Source organism: Triturus cristatus, chromosome 2_2, assembly GCF_964204655.1.
Source record: "Triturus cristatus chromosome 2_2, aTriCri1.1, whole genome shotgun sequence".
Taxonomy (NCBI): domain Eukaryota; kingdom Metazoa; phylum Chordata; class Amphibia; order Caudata; family Salamandridae; genus Triturus; species Triturus cristatus.
This window is the reverse complement of record NC_140582.1, coordinates 537,069,511-537,095,974: the sequence shown is the minus strand read 5'-3', so window position 1 is coordinate 537,095,974 and position 26,464 is coordinate 537,069,511. Positions and strand designations below refer to the sequence as shown.

The following is a 26,464-nucleotide window of genomic DNA, read 5'->3' as shown; positions in this document are numbered from 1 at the left end:
GTGTCTTGTGCAGCGTTCTACCCTTTTGGCGTTAACTCTGCTGTTTGGAGATTGCCCTGGGCTTGCCTCTTTCTCCAGTCAGGTCGTTGCAGTGATTCGCGGGCCGAGCTGCATTCCTTGCAGTGTGACCAGGGATCGCCGCCAGCACTCGCTGCTGCCTTCTTGCGGTGGAGGTCCAGAGGCTGACAGGCTGCGTGAATTTATTAGGAAAGAGGCGCAGCTGTCAGTCACAGCGCGGATATTACAGAAAGCGACCCCGCACCAGCGTGCAATGTATTGAATTATATCGGACGTGTTCTTGAAAAACTCACTCACTCGGGAGTGTATTTCACAGAACATTCGCCAGCCTGTCATAGCGCCTTACTGCTGAGGGCCCGTCATAGTGCCTTACTGCTTAGGGCCTGTGGAGCACGGGCTGTGGAAGCCTGGCGCATCCCCGCGACTATGCAACCCCACTCCCACCACGTTACCAGGATTCAAGCACTAATTATATGACCTTATTACTTCACTGCCACCTTTACCTCAGCATGTCTCTGACTGGCTTGGTCTTGGGCTCTGTGCCGTGGCTTCCAGTCGCTGAAAAATGAATATTCTATTTTATTGTCGGGCTCCCACCGACGATAGTGCAGGCCTCACCTGCATTGGGTGACCCAGGCTCCGTATCGCGAGCTCCTGCTGGAGCGACCTCAGAAGAACAAAAAGCCACAATGGCCACGAGCGACGCGAAGCTCTGATCTGCAAGCCACACAGATCTCTGCAGCGTGCGCTTAACCCATTGAGCTACCTTCTCGGGTTGAATCATTAGCACCGTATTCTCTGCCATTAGGGCAATACCGCTCCAGATATTTGGAGAGGCAGGGACATGCGCACACCGCCGTCCTTCTCTCCCCCCAACCCCTCCTTCCTCTCACCCCTCGACGGACACACGAACGTCAGTCAGCACCCTCGCCACATCCCCGTCCCTGCCCCTCGGCCGCTCTGAGGGAAAGCGTTGCGATTCAATTGTCTGCAGCTATTTCCCTGGTAGCTAAAGCTCTGCAGCCGGAATGCAATAAGGGCAAGTAATAACTGTTCTGTTCCCTCAGCCCAGACTAATCTCTCGGTCTGTGCACGTCACACATGGTGCTTGCGGGGGGAGGGGGCTGTCCTCTCGCATCGCTCTCCTCAGATTGCATGTCCGTGTATAATGGTAGCTGTGTGCGCTACCCTGGTGTGGATGGTGTGCGCTTTCCATCTGACTCCATGAACTGTGCACGCAGCGTGCGATAATGTGACAATACGTCAAGTGTGTGCTCACACCGCCACAACATGGAAATGTGTATTCACTTTGCCGTAATACACAGTTAGTGTGCTTTTTTCGGGCCGTGAAAAAAATCTCACCGTAAAAATGCGGAAACCGCAGTCTGGGTGTAAGTGCTCCGCCCGCACTGTAATAATATGAAGTACCCTATCTGTGCGATAACACTGAAGAAGTACTTTATTCTTTCTGTGGTGTGTTGAAAATTGTGCTTTCCCATTATAATTTCTGAAGTGGATTTTATCTCTTTGATAATGACGTCAGTGTATATTATTCGTGCAGCGTGGAATTGGGCACTCTTTGTATGGTTATATAAGAACTAAGGGGCATAATATCAAGCACGGCGTTAAAATTATCGCCGCTTTAGCGGCAGAAAATTGCTGCTAAAGCGGCGATAATGGGCTTGATAATATGCCCGTGAGAATTCCAATAGAAGCCCATGTTGACACCAGAACCTCGGCTTCTATTGGAATTCCCACGGGCATATTATCAAGCCCATTATCGCCGCTTTAGCGGCAGTTTTCTGCCGCTAAAGTGGCGATAATTTTATCGTCGTTTCTTAATAATATGCCCCTAGGTTCAATGTCCCAGGGTGTCGCTTCAAACCCCAGTTATTTCACGCTTGAAGCTTCTTTCCTAAAGGAATCCCCATACACGTCCTCCTTCCTTGGCTACCCTCAACACAAGAAAACCAAGCGCTCGCCATTCCCACTGTTTATTTTTGCATTGCGCTTTCACTTTAAAGTGAAAGCGCGATGCAAAAATAAACACGCGGTACCCTGTCTCCTTTTGGGACGGCCCATCAGGAGTGGATCTCACGGCTTGTTTAGCTAACAGCCTCATAAAGATAAGAAATTGCTTTACGACAGCCGTGAAGCACGCGATCCAGTCCAGATGGAACGGACCAAAAGGCCAAAGGGAGGCAACCCAAAAAGCTAATTTCCAATGGCAGGCCACCGTTTAGCATAAACGGTGACGCCAGCCAATGGAGATGAGGGGCAGGGCTTAAAGCCCTTTTCTGAAAATCCTTCTTCACAATAAATCTTGCCGAGGCGTGACAGCGCTTTGCGCTGCAACGCCACGCGAGACCTAAAAAGAGGACGCCAAGCTGGAGCAAAAACAGCCAAAACAGCCTAGCTGTTTCTAGAGGGGAAGAAACCAGGACCAAGCAGACACACAGACACTGAAAAACTTAACCTGAAAACCCTCACAATCTGTGACCAATCCGCTATGCTGCACTGAGGGGCTAAGCAACAAAAGCAGCTCCATGAACCCGACCCATGATATTAGTCTTCAGGAGGGGGAGGTAAGTTCACAAGGGCAAAAAAGCAAAGAATCAATCCAGCAGTCGGCCAGCTCGAAATTGTCATACGCCAACCTGATCAAAATGGTGAACTGCTCAGGAAGCCTAGTATTCCTGAATAGGGTCCAGGGATTTCCTCCCCACTAACCCTCGACCCTCAAAACAACAAATTCAGAAAGCACTCTCGCTTTAAAAAGGATGCTTCTAAACTGTACGGCAGGGCATGGGCTCTCTGAAATGCCTCATGATCAAGGGGCTTCAAACAGCCCACAGCATGAGAAAAGAATCGGCGAGGACCCAGAGAGTCGGGCAGGCAACACAGAACCTCTTAATACACATCATCCACAGGTTCCCACTCCCAAAAAGAATACCCCTAAATAAAACCACACAAGGTCTACTGAACCCCCATAGGCACCAGGCCCACAGAGCTTCAGCCAATTCGATGATGGCAGACAGTACATCAGTGAACCCCCAAAAAGGGTCATCAAGCGTAACCCTGTTCCATCCGATATACCTCTCAATTGGAAATGAAGATATCTTAAACAGAGGAAACATCATTAGACTGTTAAATCAGATTCCCAAACTTGCAGGAGTCACCTCCGCTGAAATTGAGTCCGCCCAATTCATCAGTCCGGCACCTGGGCACTAATGCAATTCAACCAAGGTCACCTGGAGATTATCCGATACATCCCATAATGTCCAAAATGAGAGCAAGCAATTTATGGACTGGGGAATATTACTGGAAACCTTTCATGAACAAGGGTATCCGCAACATCTGAGGAGGTCCAAAGATGCTCAGATGGAGAACACAAAACTATCACTAATGCCCTACTCAGTTCTTAGGGATGCTAAAGGTGTATGGTCATCAAAAGCGAACATAGCCACAGGTCCGGGCCCAATTATCTACTCACTGACTCAACGCAAAGAGAAGACTTCAAGAATGAATGGAGGTGGATCGCAACGCTTATCAACCGACAGCCGCCCTCAAAATGAACCGACATCAAAGCAGGAAAATCTGACCAAACAACATCCAATTTCAGACTCTGCTCATGGAACATACATGGCCTGATGGACGAGCTTGAAATACCAGAACTATTAAGGTACCCCCATACCTTCGCAGTTATTGGCTTGCAGGAAGCTTGGGCCGAAAGGCAATCTTAATCTCAGGTTTCGCCTATTATGCGGTCCCGGCCACCAAAGAAGCTAATTTTGGCCAAAGCCGAGGAGGCCTGGCAATATACCTGCTGACAGCTATTAAAGTTAAGAGCAAGGAGCTAACACCAGACTCTGACAATCTCTTAATATCGCATTTGACAATGGAAATTAGTGAGAAGGAACTGGCGGTGATGCTAATGAACATTTATGCACCATCTACATGCAAAGATCGCAATATAGACATAAAAAAACTGATAGAAAACATCTTTACAGTAGGGTGTCTCACCCAAGCTCGTTGTTAATAGTGACAGGAGATTTCAACATGAAAATCTAGGGTTTTGTGGAAGCCCGGGAGCGTGGCTAACCACCAACTAAGATGGCCGTACTCCAAGACAGCTCTGTAGCTGTCGGCGACTTATGCCGTCTAAATCTGTCACAATCCGAGCACTGCTGCCATAAACTGCCCCATCGGAAGAGCAGCATGCCCGGGGACTAATTGGCTGTAGCGGGTGGCCTGGGAGACCCAAAAGCCTGCTGCCTGCGGCGAGGACCCAAGGGCCATGCGGTGGTAAGGGGCAGACCACCCAGGCTACGCTGCACAGTGGCGCTCACGAAGGTTGAAGGAGGGAGGCTCCCCTTACTGGTCGCCTCCCTGCTTGTCTGAAAAACAGCGGGACCTCTGGCCTGGGTCCCGACTGGCAGTCCCTACAGCCTGACAAGCAGAGTTGACCTGCAGTAGCGCCCTCTAGGTGCTTTGGTATTACAGAAGGGGCTGCAGATGCTTGTGCGCCCCTTTCTGTAATACTGATAAACCTGGCACACATGCAGCGCCAGCGCTATTGTAGGAGGGCTTTCCCTCATTTGCATGGGGGTGTGGTGCCATGCAAATGAGAGCATCACTTTGACTCTGCACCTGTGCCGTATTACCGATGCAAGCGCAGAGGCAAAGCTGCCCTTAGGATGCGCATTGAAAATGCACCACAAAAAGGTGGCACCCTATCAGTGCATCCCCTGTGGGTATCCCTCTTGACGGATTAAATGGGGTCTTATGGACCTCCTGCATGCAGGTGTAGTCACTCACTCTACCTGCCTTGAAAGGGATCTCTAATCCCTCTTTAAAGTGCAGGCAGGTTGCCGCTTACACTGTGAAGCAGCGAGCAGCAAGCAGCTTTGAAACTGCTGCTCCATATTTCAGTTGAATGCGCTGCCCTGAGAGCAGTGCTATTTTTCGTAGCTGCCCTAAGGGCAGCGCTTTCATTACAATAGGGCACATTTTCCCTGTTTGACCTCGGCACAAAAGGGATAATGCGCACTTTTAGAAATTCGAGCCCTGTTGTGCACCAAGTAACCATCAAAATGCACAACTGCAGTGCAATAGCAAATAGAAAGTGGCAGCTGGTTATTTCCAAAGTGGTGATGAGGACATAAATACTTGCACTAAATTACACCTTGCAACTGAGTGAAGTGAGCAAAGTAATTTCCTTTTAGGAAGGTTCTTCCCTGATATTTTTTAATAATGTGATAAATACGGCCTTTTATAGCACAGTTTTCACACATATAAAAGCCGCAGGTTCAGAAGGTGTACGATTCAAATATTCCGTACTTTCATGACTGGCCAAGAAACTTTCATGCTCCACAGTGTTGCTAGGGTCAGCAGAACCGCCTTTATCAGCGTCTGACAAACCACATGTAGTTCATAAAAGGGCTTTGGGTGGGCGGCCGATCACCGGGAGGCCTGCACCTCCCAGGAGGTTTTAGGCCCGGGGGGGGGGGGGGGGTGGCTGCCGGAGGCCCAGTTGGGCTTGTTGGGCTGCCCTGGGCTATTTTTGGGCTGTTGGGCTACTTTTGGGCTGGAGGCTATATAACCGGCCATGTCGTGTCACCGGCCACCATTTTAGTGGTAGTGACACGACAGCCGGCCTGGGGGCATAGCGGGTGAATTTGAATTCGGCAAATTCGAAGTTGAGCGCAGTGCGGTTGTGGTGCAGAGCGCACAGTGGTCGTCGCGGTAGATTGCGGGCTGTAATGGCAGGTGTATAAGATCCCCGGGTAGTGGAGGCACAGCGGTTGTTGGAGGACGCGGGCCGCATGGACATGCTGCGGCCCGCCGTCAAAGTGCGGCCCCCGAGGAGGGCGTCGAGCGGAGTCGCGGTGGCGGTTCTGGTTTGTGAGCCGCCGCGCGCGAAAACAGGTAAGTGCAGAGGCAGGGGGCGTGGCCGCAATGCTCATGCGCTGGGGAAGCGTGTTCGGGGCGGGGCCTGGCGTCGCAGCCGGCTCTGAGGTTCCGGGAGGGGGCGGGGGGCGCTGAAGGTGCCTGCAGGCGGTCAGGCCACCCCAGGGCCAAAACTGGTGAGGCAGAGGGTAGAGCACTGGGCAGCGGGGGGCCCACCACCGTGAGGGTTGACAGCGGGTGGGCCTCCCCAGTATTGATAGAGAGTGACCAGGAAGAGGAGGAGGCGGGGTCTCTAACGGCAGGCCAGAGCTGCAAGGGAGGAAGGTGGGGGGCGTGGGGTCCCTCGCACAGGCCGCAAGGGGGGCTGTGAGTGGGAGTGGGGGGCTGAGGTGGGGGTGAGAGACAAGGGGGACAGCGCAGGGCGAGGGGCTCTCCTGGACGATCCAAGGGGGGTTGGGAGGGGAGGGGGGCAGAGAGAGCGGTCACAGAGGGGGCGCGTGGGGGGGCCGAAGCATCTACTAGAGGTGGGGGGACGGCTAGACAGGGCGCCGGAGGGCCTACGCGCTCAGCGGTCAGACGGCGTGGGTTGGAGGCAGCCGTGGGGGGCCAGGGGAGGGGCACGGGCCGGCGGTCTGGTGCGGCGGGTACTGGAGTCTTTGGAGTGGAGCGATGGGGAGGGGGAAAGGGGTGTGTGGGGCGCGCGGGGCGGGGGGCCAGGAGCGGGCAGGCCACGCCATCGCAGAGGGTGGGCATTCATCCAGTGCGTCGGGGACGGGCCGGGGGTGGGGGTGTCCACGGGGGGGGGGATCGGGGAGTGGCGGTGCGGGGCGTAGGATTAACCCCTGCATGTCGGACTCCACTTTGTTTTGGCAGGACAGTGTGGCGAGGCGCTCGGGAGCCTTACATGCAGCTCCAACCCACCAAGAGGATGGGCCGGCTCTGCCTTATGCGGGCGGCCGCGCTCCCACGGTGGACCTGTCGGTAGCGGCATCCAGGAAGAGAGGAGACTGGGTCCCGGTGGCTTCACCCCGATGGCTCGATGCGGCCGCTGGGGGACGGGGCCTCGGGTCTGACTACAAGGCACAGGACAAGGGGGAGCAGTGCGCAGGGCAGCCGAGAGATAGTGTAGATTTGGGGGTCTTGCTGTGCACATGTAGGGATCGGGCAGGCTGGAGCCCGCGGAGGGCGGCCCATGGCCAAGCCGGTTAGAGAGGGGACATGCAGGGGTATCAGGGCTGGAGTCCGAGGAGGACGGCCCGCTACTGCTGGACTATGATGAAGAGAGCGTGGAAGAGGGGGAAATTGTAGAGCAAGGGCAGGCTGGGGGGGCTGCGACTAACAATGTACCCAGTGTTTTCCAGAGCGATGTGGTTCAGTTGGAAAAAGGAGACAGTGTGATGGCCCCACCTACAAGCCTGGTTAGGCTGCGGGATCCGGTGCGGACGTCGACCTTGACGCCAGGTAAGGCGCACACAGAGGTGAAGGGGGGTGGTGTCCCGCAGGCCAGGGTCTCGGTGGGCACTGATGCAAGGGGGTGGGGAGAGGAGGGGGGAGTGCGGCTGCGTAAAGGGGCATACGTGAAGGACACGGGGTGGGGCCGGAGACGGGAAGTATGGGCGACACTAGTCGGGCGACGCCGGGGGCAGGGTCCGCGGGGCGGTCGGGGGGGTTTGGAAGGAGGAAGGGGTGACGCCCAAACAAGGCAAGGAGAGCCATGACATCCCCGTAAAGAAGTTGCCATATATGGGCACCACGAAACCATTGGGGGCCCATTTGATGCTGGCGACTAAGGAAAAGATCTGGAAGGGCGAGTATGTGGATATTCTAAAGCTCCTTCATAGGGAGCTGACAGCGAAGGAGGGCTCCAAGGAGGAGATACTGGAGCTGGCCAAGAGGCCGAGGGTGCCGATGAATAACAAGAACTGGTCCGCGGGGTTTTTGATTTTCGCTAGTGTGTACTGCGAAAAATATCCGGACAGGTCCGTCGCATTGTTCAAGTACATGGATGTGATCAGGCGGGCGCAGGTGACATACGGGGGTTACGCCTGGTCCCATTACGATGAGGAGTTCAGTGCGCGGCTGGCCTGGGATCCGAAGGTGAAGTGGGGGGAGATTGACGCGGACCTCTACCAGCAGACCATGGGGGGGCCAAATTCGGGTAGACGATTTACACGGTGAGCAGCCTTCCGCTAGCACCACGCCCCTTTCCCTACCGCCCAACCCGTGGGGGGGTGGGGCAGGCAGGGGGGTCAGTGGGCGCGTGCTGGGATTTTAACAAAGGTACCTGCGCCCGCCAATATTGCAAGTTCCGGCACGAATGCTCCAAATGCGCAGGGCACCATCCCGTGATGCAATGCTGGGGGGGGGGGGGGCTGGAAGCGGCGGGCATGGACAGCAGTCTGCACAGGCGGGACAGCTGCCAGGGGGTAGAGGGGGCAGGGGGTGACAGGGACATTTGGGCAAAGGCTCTTACTCCAATTAGGCTGGATCAGCTCGACACGCTGTTGGCAGTTTACCCTCTGACGGAGGATGCGGGACTGCTGCAGTGGGGTTTTCGGGAGGGTTTCCGCCTGGGGTACGGGGGTCCGCGGGCTGCCAGGTGGGCCGAGAATTTGAAATCCGCCCAGACCCATGGAACAGTCGAGCGGGAAAAACTGGACAAAGAGGTACGGGAAGGGCGCATTGCGGGCCCATTTCAGGGCATACCTATGCGGGACCTGATCATCTCTCCCGTCGGGGTGGTTCCGAAGAAGGAGCCCGGCCAATACCGGCTGATACAGCATTTGTCCTGGCCAGAGGGAGCGTCAGTGAATGATTTCATTGCAACCGAGCTTTCCTCCGTGTCTTACTCTTCCGTGGATGTTGCGCGGCGGCTGGTTGCGACGGTGGGGATGGCTGCCCTCATGGCAAAAAGCGACATCAAGCCAGCTTTTCGTTTGCTCCCGGTACACCCGGAGGATTATCCCTTGTTGGGGATACAGTTTGATGGGTACATTTTCGTGGACAAAGAATTGCCCATGGGGTGTTCCATATCCTGTGCCCTGTTTGAGCGTTTCAGTACCTTCCTGTAGTGGATTTTTTCGTGGCATACAGGCAAAGAGATGGTGACGCACTACCTGGATGACTTTTTCTTGGTGGGACTGCCCGGTTCAGCGGACTGCCAGCAGCAGCTGGACAGTTTTACAGAGCTCATGGGCTACCTGGGTGTGCCCCTGCCGCGAAAACGCAGGGACCCAGCACGGTGCTGTCATTTCTGGGTATCGAATTAGATTCGGTGGCCATGGAAGCCCGTTTGCCTGCAGACAAAAAAGGGCGTATGCTGCTGTTGATCGACGCATTGCTGGCGAAAAGGAAGGTGACTCTACGTGAGATACAGGTCCTACTGGGGCACTTGAATTTCGCGTGCAGGGTGGTGCGGGCAGGGCGGACTTTCTGCAGGCGGCTCGGCATGTCATTGTCGGGGTTGTCTCTGCCGCATCACCATATGCGCTTATCGGCAGGCACGAAGGCGGATTTGCGCATGTGGAGAACATTTGTGGAACACTTTAATGGTATTCCGATGGCCCCCGTGGAGGACTGGGACTGGGACGTTACCATCTCTTCAGATGCGGCGGGGGGGCGGTTTTGGGCTGTACTGGCAAGGGAAGTGGTGCGCCGAGGAATGGCCGTCACACTTGAAGAACGGGGGGAGGAGCATAGCATTTCTGGAACTTTTCCCGTTGGTGGTGGCAGTGGTGGTGTGGGCGCGGGCATTGGCCCACAAGAGGGTGATTTTCAAGTTGGACAATTTGTCGGTGGTGCAGGTCGTGAACAGGCAGTCAGCCAGGGACACACAGGTTCTCAAGTTGTTGCGGGTGTTTGTGCTGCGCTGTTTGGAGCATGATATCCTGTTTCAAGCTAGACAAGTGCCGGGGGTGGACAATGAAATTGCAGACGCTTTGTCTCGTTCACAGTGGCAGAGGTTCCATGGTCTAGCCACGGAGGCGGACGAATACAAGACACCGGTGCCAGCAGGGATGTGGTCGGTAGGAGAGAAAGGGTCGTGCAACTGGTAAGATCGTCGGTGGCCGCGTCAACATGGAGGGTGTACGAGCAGGCGTGGAGGGAGTTCTTGGCGAGTGGTGCGACGCGGCAGGCCAGCCCCTGGGGAAGGGGGAACAGGTGGTACAATTCCTTCTGGCAATGATGGACAGGGGCCTTTCCAAAGTGACGATGGCAGGCAAGCTGTCGGCCATAGCCTTCATGGGAAAATTGTGGTGGGAGTGCGCACCGTCCGCCGGCGAGCTGGGCGCGCGTTCAATGGAAGGCTGGGCACAGGAAAGGGGTGGCGGATCCTGGCTGCGGAGGCCCGTCAGTTTGGGCTTGCTCATCCGCTGTACACGGCTCCTGCCCCAGGTATGCCGCAACCATGAGGAAATGGTGCTCTTTTCCACGTTGATGTTGTGGATGTATTTCGGGGCTTTCCGGGTTTCGGAACTTTTGGGTGCACGGGGGCGCAAGGGCTTCAGTGGGCGGAGGTGGAGTTGCAGTCCAGAGAGGTGGCAGTTCGCCTGGGACGCTCAAAGACGGATCAACGGGGAGCAGGGATGTGGGTGGTGATAGGGCCGGTAGGGGAACGGGAGGTATGCCCTGCAGCCTGGGGTAGGATTTTGGCAGCCGAAGGGGGCCAGCTGGCCGGGGAGGTTTTTCGCAGGGGGGGGGGGGCAAGGTGACGGCAGCTCAACTCATCTGGGTCTTGAGGCGCGCCCTGCAAGGGCTCGGCAAGGACCCCAGGCAGTTTGGGACCCATTAGTTCCGCATAGGTGCGGCAACGGACGCAGCAAAACAGGGGTGGGGGAGGGAAGAGTTGATGCGCCTGGGGCGATGGAAATCTGACTGTTATAGGACATACATCAGGATGCGGGGCGCCGGGGGGGACAGGCTTGATGTTCCTTCCTCGTTTTCACATATGTGTCTTTTCAGGTGCGGTAGCGGGGCCGGCATCGGAGGCTTGGTCCATTCTCATCATCGGGCATTCGTTTGTGAAAAGAGCGGAGCGTTGTGAATGGGACAAGAATCACAGTTTGAATTTGGAGTTGAATCCTAGTTTGTTTCGGTGTCATTGGCAGGGAAAAGGGGGCATGAGATGGCATGAGTTGTTGCCGGAAGTGAACAGGTCGATTAGGGGCGGGATTTGCCCGGATGTTTTGGTTATTTACTTGGGGGTTAACGACCTGGTGACATGTAAGGGTCTAGCTTTGCTGAAGCAAATGAAGAGGGACCTGTTGGAAATTCGGCAGCAGTGGGAGGGTTACCATGTAGTGTGGTCCGAGTTTATTCCCAGAAGGTATTGGAGGGGGGCGGAGTGTCCAGCAGCCATAGATAGGGCACGGAGGAAAATTAACAGAGATATGAGAAGTTTTTGCAGCAAGGAGGGTTTTGGTAGGATGGAGCACCCAGAGCTGGTATGGAGTTATGCATAGTGCAGGTGAAGGAGGTTTTGGACAGGGCTTTAGGCATATGCAGATACCCGAAACGTCAGGAGTCCTAAGGGGGGGTCAGAAAAGCCTATACCCAGACTTTTCTGAGTGGCGGTTTTTTCCTGGGTAATGGTGGGTACAATGGTTTTTTCTTTCGGTTATTGACTTTCCGGAGGGTTTCTTGGGTTAGGCGTGTTTTTTTTTAGGTTTTTTCTTCCCGGGGGTAGTTTTGTTGGGAACAGGTGCACTGGGGGGGGGGGGGGGGGGGTATGTAAATTGGTTGTCGCTGGAAGCAGGTGCTGGTGTTGCGCAGAAGGTTTTTTGAGGGCGTTTTTTCCCTGGGTAATGGTGGGTATAACGGTTTGCAGTTACTGTTTTGTACGGCGCAGGCCAAGGAATACTTGATGTGAAGTGCACCTATTTTCAATAAAGCGGCCTTTTACACACCAACAAGCTAGTCTGTGGTCTGTGCTGCACCCCTCTGGGCCCAAAATATAATGTCACTCAACTGAGCGTTTTACAAAGCATATTTCTTTATTTCAACATTTTACTTCTTTTAATTTTTTCATCCTCTCCCTTTCAAATACATTTGTAGTCATATGTTGTGACTAAGCATCTCCTTAGTTGGGGGTTTAGACATATATACTTACAGGTCGATAATGGTGATGTGAGTCTGTGTTTATTATTGGAATGCCTGCAACATTACTTATTGTCCACTGATGTACTTGTATGCTTGCTATTGGTCACACTTCATGCATTAATGACTTCTTTTCCCATCTGTAAATTTTGCTTTTCAGTAAAAAAAAAATCTCCTTAGTGGTGGAATGATTGCAAAATTAAAATATACACAAATCTCATAATCGCACGCCAAAAACAGCAGTGCTGGACAAATGTGAGAGCCTCATACAGCAGTGCTATCATTCAGGTAACAAGGAGAACTTAAGGGTTCAACTAGATAACAGGTTACATCAATAACTGAGGCTATGATATCAGAAAGCAGCAATGATTATCACTCAAATATGATACTGAAATATATATCAGGAAATAAAACAATTTGTTCCCAAACATCAGCTTGTCACCTCATGAAAATCTGTACATTTTACTATCAAAAACAAGTCTTTATTTTGGGAAAAGCAACTCGGTTTTCCAAAGAAAAGATTATCACTTTCACGAAAAAACATTACCTTGCAGTATCAAGTTTTCAATTTGAGAAAAATACACGCTTGGTGCCCAAATATAGGTTTGGTATTTTTATCAAATACTTGTGTGAACCATTGCCAGAGATGGATAGGTGCATTCTCAGTACTGCCTTTTCTCCATTCACGAACTTCCCTACACTGGCTAAGGAGCCATCATGCCCTTCAGCACCAAGCTTCCTCCTTCCCACAACTGGAGCCCAGCACGAGCTCAAGAACAGCCCCGGGATCCAGCATGCGGGCTCCATCCACCACCGCCCTGCCTTCTACCCACACGGCCATCACTAGCTTGGGGATCCCTCCAAGCCCTAGATCACCGCCTGTGAGTGCAACAGCACCTAGAAGTCCTGGCTGAACGAGCACTGCAAGAATCCCAGCAATGGCGCGAAAATCATGCTCTGTAAATATGTAATATATAATTGTCCAACCCTAATTGCTTCAACTCTTCTTAAAATGTAATCTTGAGTGAATTTTCTACTTGTTTATATGTAAGTCTAACCACTAGTATCTGTAGTAGGCATATGTACTTACTACCATTCTTATGTGAGGTAAGAGTTTATCTGTTTGAATCTGTTATTTTATTAATGTACTCTGAAGTCCTTATATAATGTAACTGGTTCTATTGTAAAGAGCCCTGACACCTTCGGGTAAAGTTCACGCTATATAAAAATGCATAAATAATAAATTAACATGACATATGCGGGATGCCCACCACTTGTCAGGAAGTACCACAGTAATGCTAGGACCATTATTATACATGAGGTGGGCTCCACTATGCCATGGATCCATACAATAAGTCAGGAATTGTCACTTTTATGCTAGGGCCAGCATTTTAGCAGGGGTGAGCATCAGCAAAACATGGATGCCTGAAATATGCCAAATATAAAGCCAGTGCCAGCATTATACCGGTAATGGCCATTAGAATGTGATAGATGCCCACATTATGCCAACCATTACCACCATTAGGCCAGGGGCAGTTTTATATCAGGAATGGACATCATCAGGCCAACCATGCCCACAATATGCTATGAATTTGCACCATAGTGCCAAGGCCAGCAGTAGACAAAGAGTGGGCATCATGATGCCATGGATGCCAACAAAATGCAGAAATGACCACCATTATACCAGGACCAACATTATATGAGGGTGGGCATACAACACCATATGTAGCCTGCAGCAAAATGTCCCTCTCTGTTGCTCTATCCAGTGCCTCTCCTGGATTGTGTTACTTAATTTGTTTCTTGGTTGCGCCTCAGGTCCTGTTTGCACCATACAATAGCCCTGTGTCATAATTACAGTGTGATTTATAGCACAGACCTGTAATGTAGCCAATAATCATGTGGCTGTGGGGTCTGTAAACCAAGCGGTAAGTGTGACCCAGGGCCTGTCATGGGTTTTGCACACTGACATAATAATACTAGGATTTGTATAGCGTGGCTAATCACCCGTGAGAGTCTCTAGGGGCTGTCCATAGTCACGGGGCGATTAAGTGAATTTCCCAGAATCATAGGATGCTGAGCCAACGACGAAATTTGAACCTGGATCCCCAGCTCCGTAGTCGGAGCTCTGGCCATTACGCCACACCATCTCCATTGATCTTTTGGTAGCTGATGGCTGTCATATGAGACCCCACCTCTTTAACGACGGTATAGTTCATCAATGCTCAACTGTGTATGTTACATACATAGACCACCATGCAAATAGACATGCAGAGTTTGTTTTACTTACGTAGTGGGGTAACACTAATACATGCACATGAGCGAGCATCTGCTGGCATATACTATAAAAAAATTACATGCAGCAAAGATTCCACTACCACTAATTGTATTGCTATTTGGGATGATTAAGAACTTTTCCAGGAATTCAGGGGGAAAATAAATTGTATTGCTAATGTGAAGAGCTGCCTGCCAATTTCATTCCTACATATTGGTTATTGACATTAAGGGAGTTTTGTAACAGAAGAGAATTTGTTTGTATTCTCCATTTTTTTCCAATTATATTTTTTTGACGCTGCTAGTCATTGAACGGGTATTTAGAAAACTAATATATTTTCTTAATCCCGTATTTCATGTCCTGATTTGACTTTTATAAATCGTTCTCTCAATCCACGGCCAAAGCACACCTTGTATATTGGAACCAGTCTTCCATTTCTATTATTATCTTGTAGACGGGAGATACCGTGACACTCTTGATGGCCCACTCTTGCATCCTGATCTTTTCAGTGGGATCTACGGATGCCTACCAATGCAGACATACCCTTTTTATGTCGAGCCTGTGCAGCACATGCGCTGCCCTGCGAGACATGCTGTATTCAGGTAGGGACTTGAAGCTACGCCCACTCTCCGCCCATATTTTTCACTGGCTTGTGTGACTGTCCACTGTAAACTGTGGCTGTTCATTGATCAAAAGGCTTAGTAGTCCCTCCTTCGTACCGCCTTGTCTCATTTTGTAACCTCCCTTGGCAACACCCCCTGTTACGTGTGTTGTTACTCGGTAGGCTTTAATTACAGCCTCCAAGCACTATTTTATCAAATAGCTTTGTCCTACCATACTCTCTCCTAACCTTTTTTTATTTTTATAGCTCAAGAGCTGGCATTTGCAATGCAATAGGTCTTGCATTTGCCAGAGTTTAAGCTATTGACATTGTAAATGACAATGCCTTTTATTTATCTTTTTTATAAACAACACATAAATAAAAGGCATTGTCATTTACAATGCCAATACCTCAAACTCTCGTAAATGTGAGACCTATTGCATTGCAAATGCTTGTTAATGCAGATTTTCTCACAGCTTATTAAGTGAATACGTTATGGACATTTTCTCCGCATGTTCATACATGGTAAAGGTGACCTGGCCTGTTTCCATTTATATTTGAACCTGTATTTATTTCTTTATCCAGACGCTATCCAGATGTTCATGATTTAGTTTTGGCACCCAGCTTAAATTTTGTGCATCTCATACTGTCAATACCAGGGAATCAAGCAACTCAGCTATATTTCAGAGTAAGTTTACTCTTTTAGAGGTGATGATTCACTGTTTTTCTTTACCTGTGAAGCACTAAAGCACAGATTGCAACTACCCCGAACATTTTTCTTTTATGTTTCTGATCTCTCTGTATATTTGTATTTTTGCAGACTTACCTCTACGGATCCTTCGCAGTGAATAATGAAGTAAATTAATTTACATTTGTTAGACCTGGCAACTTTGCCGGGGTTTCATCCCTATTTGCCTTCAAACCTACTGTTTTGTTGACTTTGGTTTTTCTTGCTTTAAGACTCTGCAGATTTTACGACTGCTAATGAGTGCTTAAGTGCTTGTGCTCTCTCCTTAAAACATGGTAGAATTGGCTCATACCCAGTTGGCATATTTAATTTACTTGCAAGTCCCTAGCATTAATTTAGGGAGGCCAGATCTTTTCTCTAACCCCTCTGCCATGTCTAAGTTTGAGCTAGTGTGGGTCGTGAAGTCGTTTAAAGCTTTGAAATATCGGCATAGAGAGGTAAATGAAATTTCAAAGACCACTGTTAGGAATTATGCGAAGCTTCAAACTCCACTTATAATGAAGCCACATTCTGCATGGGTTGACAGTACTTGGGATAGAATCCTTTTAACTAGATTTAGACTCGGCTTTGTGAGGTGGCATTTGGGTTTTCCCATTGGCCAATTTGATTGAAGCACTTTGTTAATTTGCACATGTGATGAGTTCTCCCCCCAGAGTCTGCTCCATTTTACTCTCTCCTGCCAGTTTTATATTGTTTATAGCAAGAGGTTTTTAATTTCTATAATAGGAAAGAGTTGAATAAGAAGATGTGGCGATGCTCTGGCTTATTTGCAACACCTAAACTCTCCCACTCTCTTTACATTTGCTCTTTTTTAAAATGTGCTATTGCCAAAAGAAAATTGATGTTATTTTAGCCACAATTTTTTTTAGCGGTACAGAGCAATTTATTAGATGCCCATTCTCAACTAGATCTCCAGACCGGTTTGCCAAAATTTCAGAATTTATCCCTTACAGAACGTCAACCCTGGTCATTTGACAAATGAGTCACATTTATTGTGTGTATGTTATCTATTAAATGTAATATTTTTTTTGTTTTGTTATGTTTTATGTAAGTATGTAATGTTGTGATAACATCTGATGTATTTTTGTATTGTGCTTTTATCGCTGCTTTTGCAGCAGAAATAACGTTTTTTATACGATACGATACGACAGCAGGATCTTTGCACTAAGGTGACAACCATCTGCGACGTCAGGCCTGCTCTTCGAGCTACATCGGTGATAGTCCCCGATGCTTCCCTGCTTCTCACAGTCCCCTCCTCCACGAACAGGACTCTGCGCTGAGCTGATAAGGTAACTTTTCAGCAGGCTTAACCTGGTCCCTGTATTCCTCCCGAGCTCAACTGCATTTGGCCTGAACTAATGACTTTCTCCCAGTCTCACGTGACCAGATAGTCATGAGTGGTGCATTGGTTTTTTTGGCGCTATTTTTCACTAAAATCTTTAAAATTGTAAATCTCCCGTACTACTGATTTGATTTTTGTCATTTTGGTTTTGGTTTATTTAGCACATTTTGCTCTATTTTTCTAAATTGGTGTGGGGGTTTTCTTGTGTTGTGTTTTCACTTTATTACTGTTTGAAGTGCTGCACAAATACTTTACACATTGCCTCTAAGTTAAACCTGATGCTGTGCAGGGAAGGTTTTAGCGCTGGTAGAGCCCAGTGCGACAAAGTTTGTAGGCACCCCCCCAATGACCACCTCCACCACGAATTCCCTCACTACCACCCTTTAGCAGTGCCCATGAAGTCTCCATAGCCACTCTCTCTCAGATGAATTTAAATAGGTTTATATTGCCATTCATACCAGTTTATGGTGTCAGAGCACTTTACATTACACACACATTACACAGAAACAATCAATCATACATGTGTAAATCAGTGTATAGGAAATGTTACATAAGACAGAGGACTACAAAATGTAGGAGGCACATGTCATCCATACTGGTAGGCAGTATAGTTTAAGAGTGCTTGGTCTGGAGAAGCACAAACTCAGAATTTAAAACATATCAACATGGTTGGGGCTCACTTTAGCAATAAAAATTGATTTCTACCCAAATTAACCCTTTTTGCAACATTGGGAAAATGAAAGACTGGGGGGAAAAATCATACCGCTCTAATCTATATGTTACAGTTTGCATGCAGTTCTTTGATGACAGCTAATACCTCACTGTTTTCTATAAGTATTTTAACTTATAAATTGCAAGTAACAAAAGGAACCATCTGACAAAAGTATTAACCCGCTGACCTATTTACATTATAAGCACTGTGTGATCTGCATGGGACACGGTCTTTGCAGCAGTTATTATTCACCCTCTGCACTACCGTAGGACAAGTCAAAACTTCCACTAGACAAAACTCTGATCTCTCTCCAGTAAAAACATTAATCACCGGAGTTATCGTGAAATTTTTAGTTTTGCCTGAAAATTGCTGGAGGCCAAGAATGGGCAGCAGGTGCTTTTAAAACCATAATATACTTGCAAACACAGTGCCCCCTCCTGAAGTCAGCGCACAGTGTGGTGTCACTGGTCACACACCACCCTAGAACCGACAGTGCAGCTCTGTGCCAAGCTGCCAGAGGGCTAAGCTTGGATTCATTTGGGGTTTGTTTGTGGCTCACCCTGACAAGGATTGTGGTTGCTGCTTGAGTAGGGTTTCGCCCCCTCAAAGAGTAACTCAGTTTCTCACAACATTCATTCCTTGACACGGTTTAGTTTCCGGTTCTAATACTTATTTATTTTATTTTATTTGAAGAGTTTTGTATAGCGCTGGCTAGACCCGGAGGTATCAGAGCGCTTTACATGAGGATTAGTGTTGGAAAAAAACAGTGTTGCCCAATTACATCAGTTACTGGAGCATAGCATAACACAGAAACAAGTCCCATGGAGCATAGAAGGTAGTGGGGGAGAGTCAAGGGGCTGTACAGCAGATCACGTCTGGCAGACCGGCAATGGAAGATAGTATTTCAGGGTCACCAAAGAAGTCAGTGTTAACGAGTCAACAAACTGGATGGGGTCAAGTAATCAAAACATCCAGTGCCGGACTCACTCACTGCGTCAGATCACCTTGGATATTGAGCGAGTCCGAAGGAGGGGGCGAAAAGGGTGCCTCGCAGTGACCATTAACGATGAGAGGGGTGTAGGCGTTCCAAGGGGGGGGTCGACTTAGACTCAGACCAGCGGCACGCACCGGTCAAAGCCGCCAAGATGGACCCAGGTCTCGGACTCCAATACCTTCATCACAAAAAGGCAGTCAGCTCGGTTGCCCAGGCAGCTGCCCTGGAAGGAGGCAGCTGTGGGGTCAGGAGGGCGCGCTCACTCAGAATTGAAAGGGAAAACAAGCTCGGGGGCACAGGGCAGCAGCATCGCGGCACTCTCGTTCCTGCTTTGTTGGGGGAACAAGACTTGTGCGTCCCAGCTGCGGTCCCGGATGGCGTAGAGGGATGCCAAGCAAACGTGGTCAAGCCCAGAAGGCAGGTGACGGCCGGAGGTGTGATCCCCAGCCCATCTCCTCTCAGCTACCAAGGCATCTCCACCGGGCATCGGTCCGCTATCGGTAGATTTTCGGTGTTCTTCGGAAGGCGAGGTAAGAAGGAGACGTCGCAGGGAGATGAGAAACTGTGACCATGTCCGGAGGGTAGGTGATGGCCGAGGGGGTGATCCACAGCCCAACTTCTCTACAGCTACCTAAGCAGTTCCACCGGGCATCGGCCATGTTGCAAGGGCTCCGCTGTCTGTAGATTTTCAAGGTTCATCAGATGTTGCTGAACCGGCTCCAAATTCGATCGAGGGAATTGGAGAATCAAAGGACCGCAGTCCATAAATTCCAAGGGGTGTAGAAGGTCCGAGGGGGGGCTGATTCCAGGGGTTAGAGCCAAAAAGATAATCCCTAGCCTGGGAGCTCCCAGCCAGAGCTCCTCACCTGTCGGCCATCATAGCAGCACCAATACTTGGCCTCTGTTCTCTGAATTGCAGGTGAATAGCTCTAGCTCCACATTTATATAGTCCTGATGATGACCCCCTAATCCCATAAGGTTGACATTCACTGCACTGTGAACACAAAACCATATGACTTGTGTGGGTGCCTGAATATTCGAGTCACTTTAATTGGACTTATTTTGAAAAGTCTACTATTGTTCTACTGCTTTCTTGTATTATACACACCATTGCACTGCAACTCACTGTGTTATCACTCAAGCACAGAGCATGTTTTATGCTATACATAACTGATGTATTGCTGATAAAATTGAATATAAAATGATATGCAAGTCAATAAATCAATCAGTAATCTTATAAAGCTCGGCTACTCACCCTTGGGGGTCTCAAGGTGCTGAGTAGGGGGTGGTTCTGCGGTTCAGTCGAAGAGCCAGGTCTTGAGGTTCTGCCTGAATTGCAGCAGCAATGAGGATTGCCTGAGGTGCAGAGGCAGGGAGTTCCAGGTCTTCGCAGTGAGGTAGGAGAAGGATCTTCCTTAACCGTAGTCTTGCGGATCCGTGGGATGGTGGCCAGGGCCAGTTGGGCAGTGTGAAGCTGTCTGGTGGGTGTGCACAAGGAGAGGCAATGTTTGAGGTATGCAGGTCCTGTGTTGTGGAGGGATTTTTAGACGTGTGTGGGAAGTTTGAATGTGATTCTTTTGTTCAGAGGTAGCCAGTGAAAGTCTCTCAGGTGGCCGGTGAAGTGGTTGCAGCGTTCGATGTTCAGGATGAGTCTGGCGGCGGCGTTCTAGATGGTCTTCAGGTTTTTTTTTTGTTTCTGGGTGGCGCTGGTGTAGAGTGAATGCTGTAGTCGAGTCTGCTGCTGATGAGCGCCTGGGTGACCGTTTTCCTGGACTCAGTGAGGATCCGCTTGAAAATATTACAAAGGAGGCATAGCGTGTGGCAGCAGGAGGACGAAAAGGCATTGATTTTGGCAGTTCATTGAGAGTGAGAAGTGCAGGATAATGCAGAGGTTTCATGCGTGGCCCATGAGTGTGGGGGAGGATTCCAAGTCTACCAGGTTCTAAGTATATATGTTAATTTATTGATGTGATACCTCATCTGTTACCTTACTTATATTGTAGTGGCAAATTGTTTACACTAGTAGGAACCTTTGTTCTTTTATCTGCCAATCTCAGTAGGCAAATATTTCACTTAGTTACCCCCAGACTTAAGCTCCCACCTCCTTAACTTCTGCCATTCTGGTTACACTTCTATCAACCCTCTGTTAGTATTATACTGGAGCCCCCTATTTAATATCACCTCCTAGAGTTCTGCAGGGGGTCTATAATGGCTGGGTTAGTGTGGAAGATGGTCTATTCTCATTCCCCAAGTACTCCAGAAAATCTGAGTAGACTTTACATGTGTAACATCTGGTCTAGACTATTATCCTGGTCTATAGTCAGTCTCCATAACAAATCCCTAAAAAATTAATTGCTTTTCATGACCACTCTTGCACCAAAGGTATGTTAGGCTTCTGGCGCAAAGACCACATAAGTGCTGCAATGAAAAATCTAAAGTAACTCCCAATAAAGCCTAGAGCCCAATTCAAATTGCTCTGATGGGCATTCAAAGCGGTCACTGGTAAATCGCCCATCTATCTAGCCAACTACCTAAAGCTCTTGAAGCCAGCTGGAGTGCTTTTATCCTCTAAGGAAAGATTGATTAACCTACAAAATAATATGGGTCATGAGCCTGTTGAAAGCACCTGTTTCACCCAATTATAGAAATTACTTCCTAAGTAGCTCCTTTCCTTGCTGAGGAACAAAGTCAAACCTTGACCTTCCAATAAAGCAGCAACCAACATCCAACAAACAAGACCCTATTTCAAATTCTGCTAAAGGAAAAGCTAGCTCGCCTTCCGCTATGAACATGTCTTAAGGTATGCAAATGCACACATGTATGCAAAGTTATTCCTTATATTGTTGTTTGTTTTATGCATTGAGTCTGCTTGCATATATTTATTCCTTAATGTATTCTCAGCACAGAGTGGCAGTATGAACACAGTTATATATAAACTAAATCAATTCATTTCACTGAGCAATTGTGTTTTTTTTTATGACACTCTGTTGCATGAATCTCTCCCCAGTATGGCACTCTGATAGCACCAAAACTTTATTATTGCCCAGAATTTCTTCACTTACGTTCAATCTTAGTGGGAGAAAGTCACATTTTCTTTGGCTATTCTCATACAGCTTAATTACAGTTAAATAGTACACCGGTGTCAGAGTTGGCAAGCGCCTGGGTGTGTGAAAAACTGACTCCTGCTTTGAACTGGAAATCATAAATTTGAACCCCTGCATGGCCAACTAAGTCTTTAGTTCTTCTGAAGTTGATAGACAGAGTACCATTACACGAGTGCCGCATGGACACTTCAGTGGTTGGAAGGATGGATGTACTGCCTTATCTAATGAGGGATTACTGTTGAGTAGATGGATGAATGAATGAATGAATACCACTGAAAAGCAACCATATCTCCAATTGGTGTTTTTGGTAGTCATCAAGGGGCTGCTTGTTGATGCCATAAGGGAGTAGACACTTTACTTCTCTAGGTAATAAAGATGAGAATCGGAAAGTAATAATAAGCTGGGCTAGCATAAAACAGGGTTTGATGTTCTAGTCATCGAGAGGAGATCTAGGAGTCGGGAGAGTATTGCCTTCCAGCAAGTCGCGTCAAAAACATTTGGACAAAACGGGTGATTCAAATTTGGTGGCTGAGAGCATAATGACTTCGGGACACCTATCATAAAGCATTAGAGAAATAGGGTCCATGACAGAAGGTGGATCGTGCAAAAGGAGGGATACATATGATCAGAAAGAGGTGAGTACTGCCGAATATTAGACCGGGGGCTTTTGTTGTTGCAGGGGTCTCTAAAAACAGGGGGCTTACAATGCTGGTACAGGTAACTGGATTTTTGAGATACTCTATGAAAGGAGTATCAGATACAGGGGACACTCCAGAATAGTGGGTAAGAGAGAATTTGGAGTAAGGAGGGTTGGAAGGGGTCAGCATGATTTTGGGATCCGCGTGTTTTTTAGGTGAGAGACATTGGAGTGGGATGAGGGGATATAAATATAGACTAGAAATCTAAGTGGAAAGAGATAACAGATGAAGTTTTATTCCCCCACAGAAAAACATACTGTCCAAAAGGGGGGTTCTGTGAAGATTACACAAAATTCCGTTGGAGTTTCCAGGACCCCACTCTGTTTGTTAGACACGGCCCAGTCTAGGTGAGAAGTAAAAGAATACCTATTTTGTTATTCTCCTTTCTTGACTTTTTGGTATGGGCTCCACATTAATGAATTATGAACCATATTACTGAATTATGTCATTTCATGACTTGTTGAAAATGAAAGAAGTTGAAATGTCCTCAAATTTATATAACAATCAGAGGGAAGATTTGTGTAGTATGTGCAGATTGACCTGTGAATTTATGATGTCTAGGATGAATTAGAATGAGCTTTTTTTGATGAAAAAGATTCAATGAACGTTGCAATGTAAATTATAGAGAAGACAATAGGGAAGTAAAAGAATAATAATTATGAATATACCTCCTCCTATAAAATGCATAGGTTGTGATATGCCTGAGATTAACAAGAACAGATGGTGAGAACCCATATCGAATCATGGTGACTAATGTAGTTTTGATGTTTTTTAGACACATCTGTACCACATTGTTGTTTGAAGAATTGTCAGTCAAAATGTCTGTCACCCTGATGAAGGTGAGGGAAATAGCCAGCTGAAACTATGCCCTCATAGTAGATTACTGGATATGACTAAGAGTTGAGGAGTCGTATGAAGAATTAGAATCACAGGCTCTACAGATGGTGAAATAGATACCACCGTACTCTGAAAGTGACTCAAAAAACTATGTATAAATGTTGTCAAATGATATATGAATTTGCTGATAAATGATTTTAATTCGGGGAGGATTGTTGTGGGAATCAGATGTGAAAAGGTTGAAAATAAGCTGAAAATAAGTAAGGACCTTGAAAGAAGTGTAAACTGTGTAATAAATATCTTTCGTAAGTTTACCTATAGTCCTTGACCATACATTCCATACAAAGTGAGTAGTTTCCATGCTACTATAAGTGTTGTGATTCAAAAAGTCACCAATCACTGTAATCAAATGTATATTAAATACATTCACACATTGCAATGTTTAATAAAAGTGATTGTCCAAAAATATTTTCAATAAAGTCATTTAAAACAAAATATTAACATGTTTTTGAGTCTTATTTTTAACATTTGTTTGGGTGCAAAATGCAGACATAGAACCAACCACAACAGATTTCTGCACTCCAGCTGAAGAACATACAGATCCAGCTCTGAGTGCTTTAAGAAATATGGTACGCTCTCATGAAGTCATAGCTTTAATGAGCCAGGAGACTTACTGTGCTTTTCTTAATGTTGCTGGGAGGCTGCTGCACACCCTGCAGTTTTTTGCAACATTACAAAAATGCTTGGTGGTGCCCCTTTCCCTTTTAGGGGCACCACCACCAAGAAAACAAGAAAACAAAATATATAAATGCCCTAGGTCATATGGGGCGCTCCTTGCCGGAGCAGTGAATACAATAAAAACCAAAAACCAAAACAACAAAAATCCCATATTAGGAACTGGCGATATGATTTTTTTGAAGATTTAAGTGAAAATAGAGCAAAAAAGCACAAAACGCCAATGCTAATCTATAGACATGGTAGACCAGGACGGAGGCTCAATTTGAGGCGGACGACAATGTAGTCCTGGCTGGATACAACAAGTTGATTGGTCCTAGTGAAAGTCTGGAAGTAAAAAATTTTGAAAAGACTTCAATGTCCTAATTCAAAAAGGAACTTTTTAATTTTTAAAGAAAAGGTTATCTTCTCACGGGACAAATCTAAACTTGCAGCTGCCATTGTAGAACTGCTGGTCTGTTACCCACCACATGTTGGTCCCGCTAAGCCTCTGAGCTTTTAAGATTTTTGTTTGAAAAAGTTTATAAGTCCCAAAACAAAAAGGGACTGCCATTCGTTCAAAGATGCTGGAGTCTTTCAGGAGGGTGCATCTGAAGTTCAACCCTATGCCACGGAATTGCCAGTGATGTACTTTTCGCTGTAGGTCCCTTTGGCTCTGGAGCAAACGTTTTCAATATTTTCCAAAGTTTTTCCTGGTGCTCAAGCAACAACACTTCTAACCACCCCAGGAACTCAGGTTGGCAACAAGAGACTCACAGGTTGCCATGCAGAGGCCACCAGCAAAGTCCAATCCAAGTTCTAGTTGTCACTGGCCAGCTAGGTATTGTAGGAGAAAGGCCTCTTGCAGCTTTTTGTGTCCATGTAGCCACACAAAAGGTCAGCCAGTTGGCCCTTGGATTCCAATTCTTTGGCCTGTGTATTTTGCCCCGGGGCCCGTGGGGTGATGTGGCCCCCGGGGCAAAACTGTGCTCAGGGAGGGAACCCCATGCACACCCTCATCCTCACGAAGTATTAAATAAAAAGGTGGTACTAAACCCCAGGTACTGTCCCACCACAGAGGTATACTGAGGAAGAAACAGCAAAGCTACATGCTTTATTTTTAAATTCTTCTCCAGGGGGCCAGACTTCACAGGCCATTTTCTCTGGCCACTTGGAGCCAATTTTCATGCTCTTGGGCTCGTTTTGCTCCTAGTAGCCAGGCCTAGCCACCAGGAGAGATTTCATCAGGCCTTCCAAAGGGGAACTTTTAGTAGGGAGCTGGATTGCTAATGCTCACAGGCCCAGGTCTCTACTCTGCCTAGGGCCCTGGTGCTCTCTCCTGTTTCGGGGGTGTGAAACCAGCCAGCCTCAGGAGGAGTTGAGGGAGGGGCTGTATAGGTTGCTAAAGGAAGACACCAGGCAGTCAAAAGGTCAGGTGGGTGAGGCTTACCCAAGCCTATCTGGTTTATTGGAGTGAAAGACGGTAGAAAAAACCGTTCTGAAGTCACAAAGTCAGAAATAAAGTAAATTAAACAGTCCCTGGGACAGGGCTTCCTAGGAAAAGTCTCTGGGGTTCCAGGCAAGGGACCTTCACATCAGGGATTCTTTCCTCCTGATATTCTTCCCAAGTTATAGGGGTTCTCCATCCATCCCAGAAAAGGGGAAAAAGAAAGATAGAACAAAACAGGGTCAGTTTTACGCTTTGCCTTTCTGGGAGCTAACCGCCAACATGCCACAGGCGACACCATGTGTGAGGAGAAAAGGAGTGATGAATTTTGCTCTCCCCAGTCACACTGTGCATCCCCTATCCCTCCTTCCTGCCAACCTTTTAAAATATTGTATCCAAGCCACTTGCCTGGAGCTACAGTTCCCCGGGACCATAGCAAGGGATATCACGGCATCCTGTGTTCCTGTGGGACGTCCGGATACTTCAGCACATTCGTTTGGGTCAGTCGCGCCTCGTCCCTGGTCTTCTCACTCCTCGCCATTGCTCCGCACTGCCGTCACCATCTCCTTCTCCTTGCCTCTCACTCGCATCCCTCTCCGGTCTCTCGCTTCCTCCCTTCCCTCTCCTGGCACTGCCTTTTCTGCCTCCCGAGGTTCCACGTCTGACGTCATCGATGCAGATGCGTCTAGTTCACCGACCTCTTCCGTTAGTGGGCGCACGTTGGGGGCCATCTTGGAGTTCCCAGCTAGCGGGAACTCAGTATTACAGGGGGGCATCTTCCACAGCCTCAGACAGCTAGCAGAACACTCTCCTTACCACACTCCCCAGTTCCCAGAGCCTCATGGCTTCTTGAAGATACTTGAAGGGCATCTGTTTGTCAGTGGTGGCAAGGGCTGGTCTACAGAAGTCCTGTGGAAACGCTCCAGGTTCCCCCAGCAGGTCCACTGCCCCAATTGTTCCTCGGGGGCATA

The 26,464-nt window shown here is 48.3% G+C and overlaps 1 long non-coding RNA gene across 1 annotated transcript in view; it reads right to left on the bottom strand.

Moving 5' to 3' along the window:
- LOC146862472 (uncharacterized) overlaps positions 1 to 26,135 on the bottom strand; it is a 169,483-nt gene extending 143,348 nt beyond the window's left edge. Inside the window, exon 1 of the long non-coding RNA XR_014978131.1 lies at positions 25,898 to 26,135. This is a non-coding gene — a long non-coding RNA (uncharacterized LOC146862472). The remainder of the gene's footprint in view (positions 1 to 25,897) is intronic.
- Between the last annotated feature and the right edge of the window lie 329 nt (positions 26,136 to 26,464).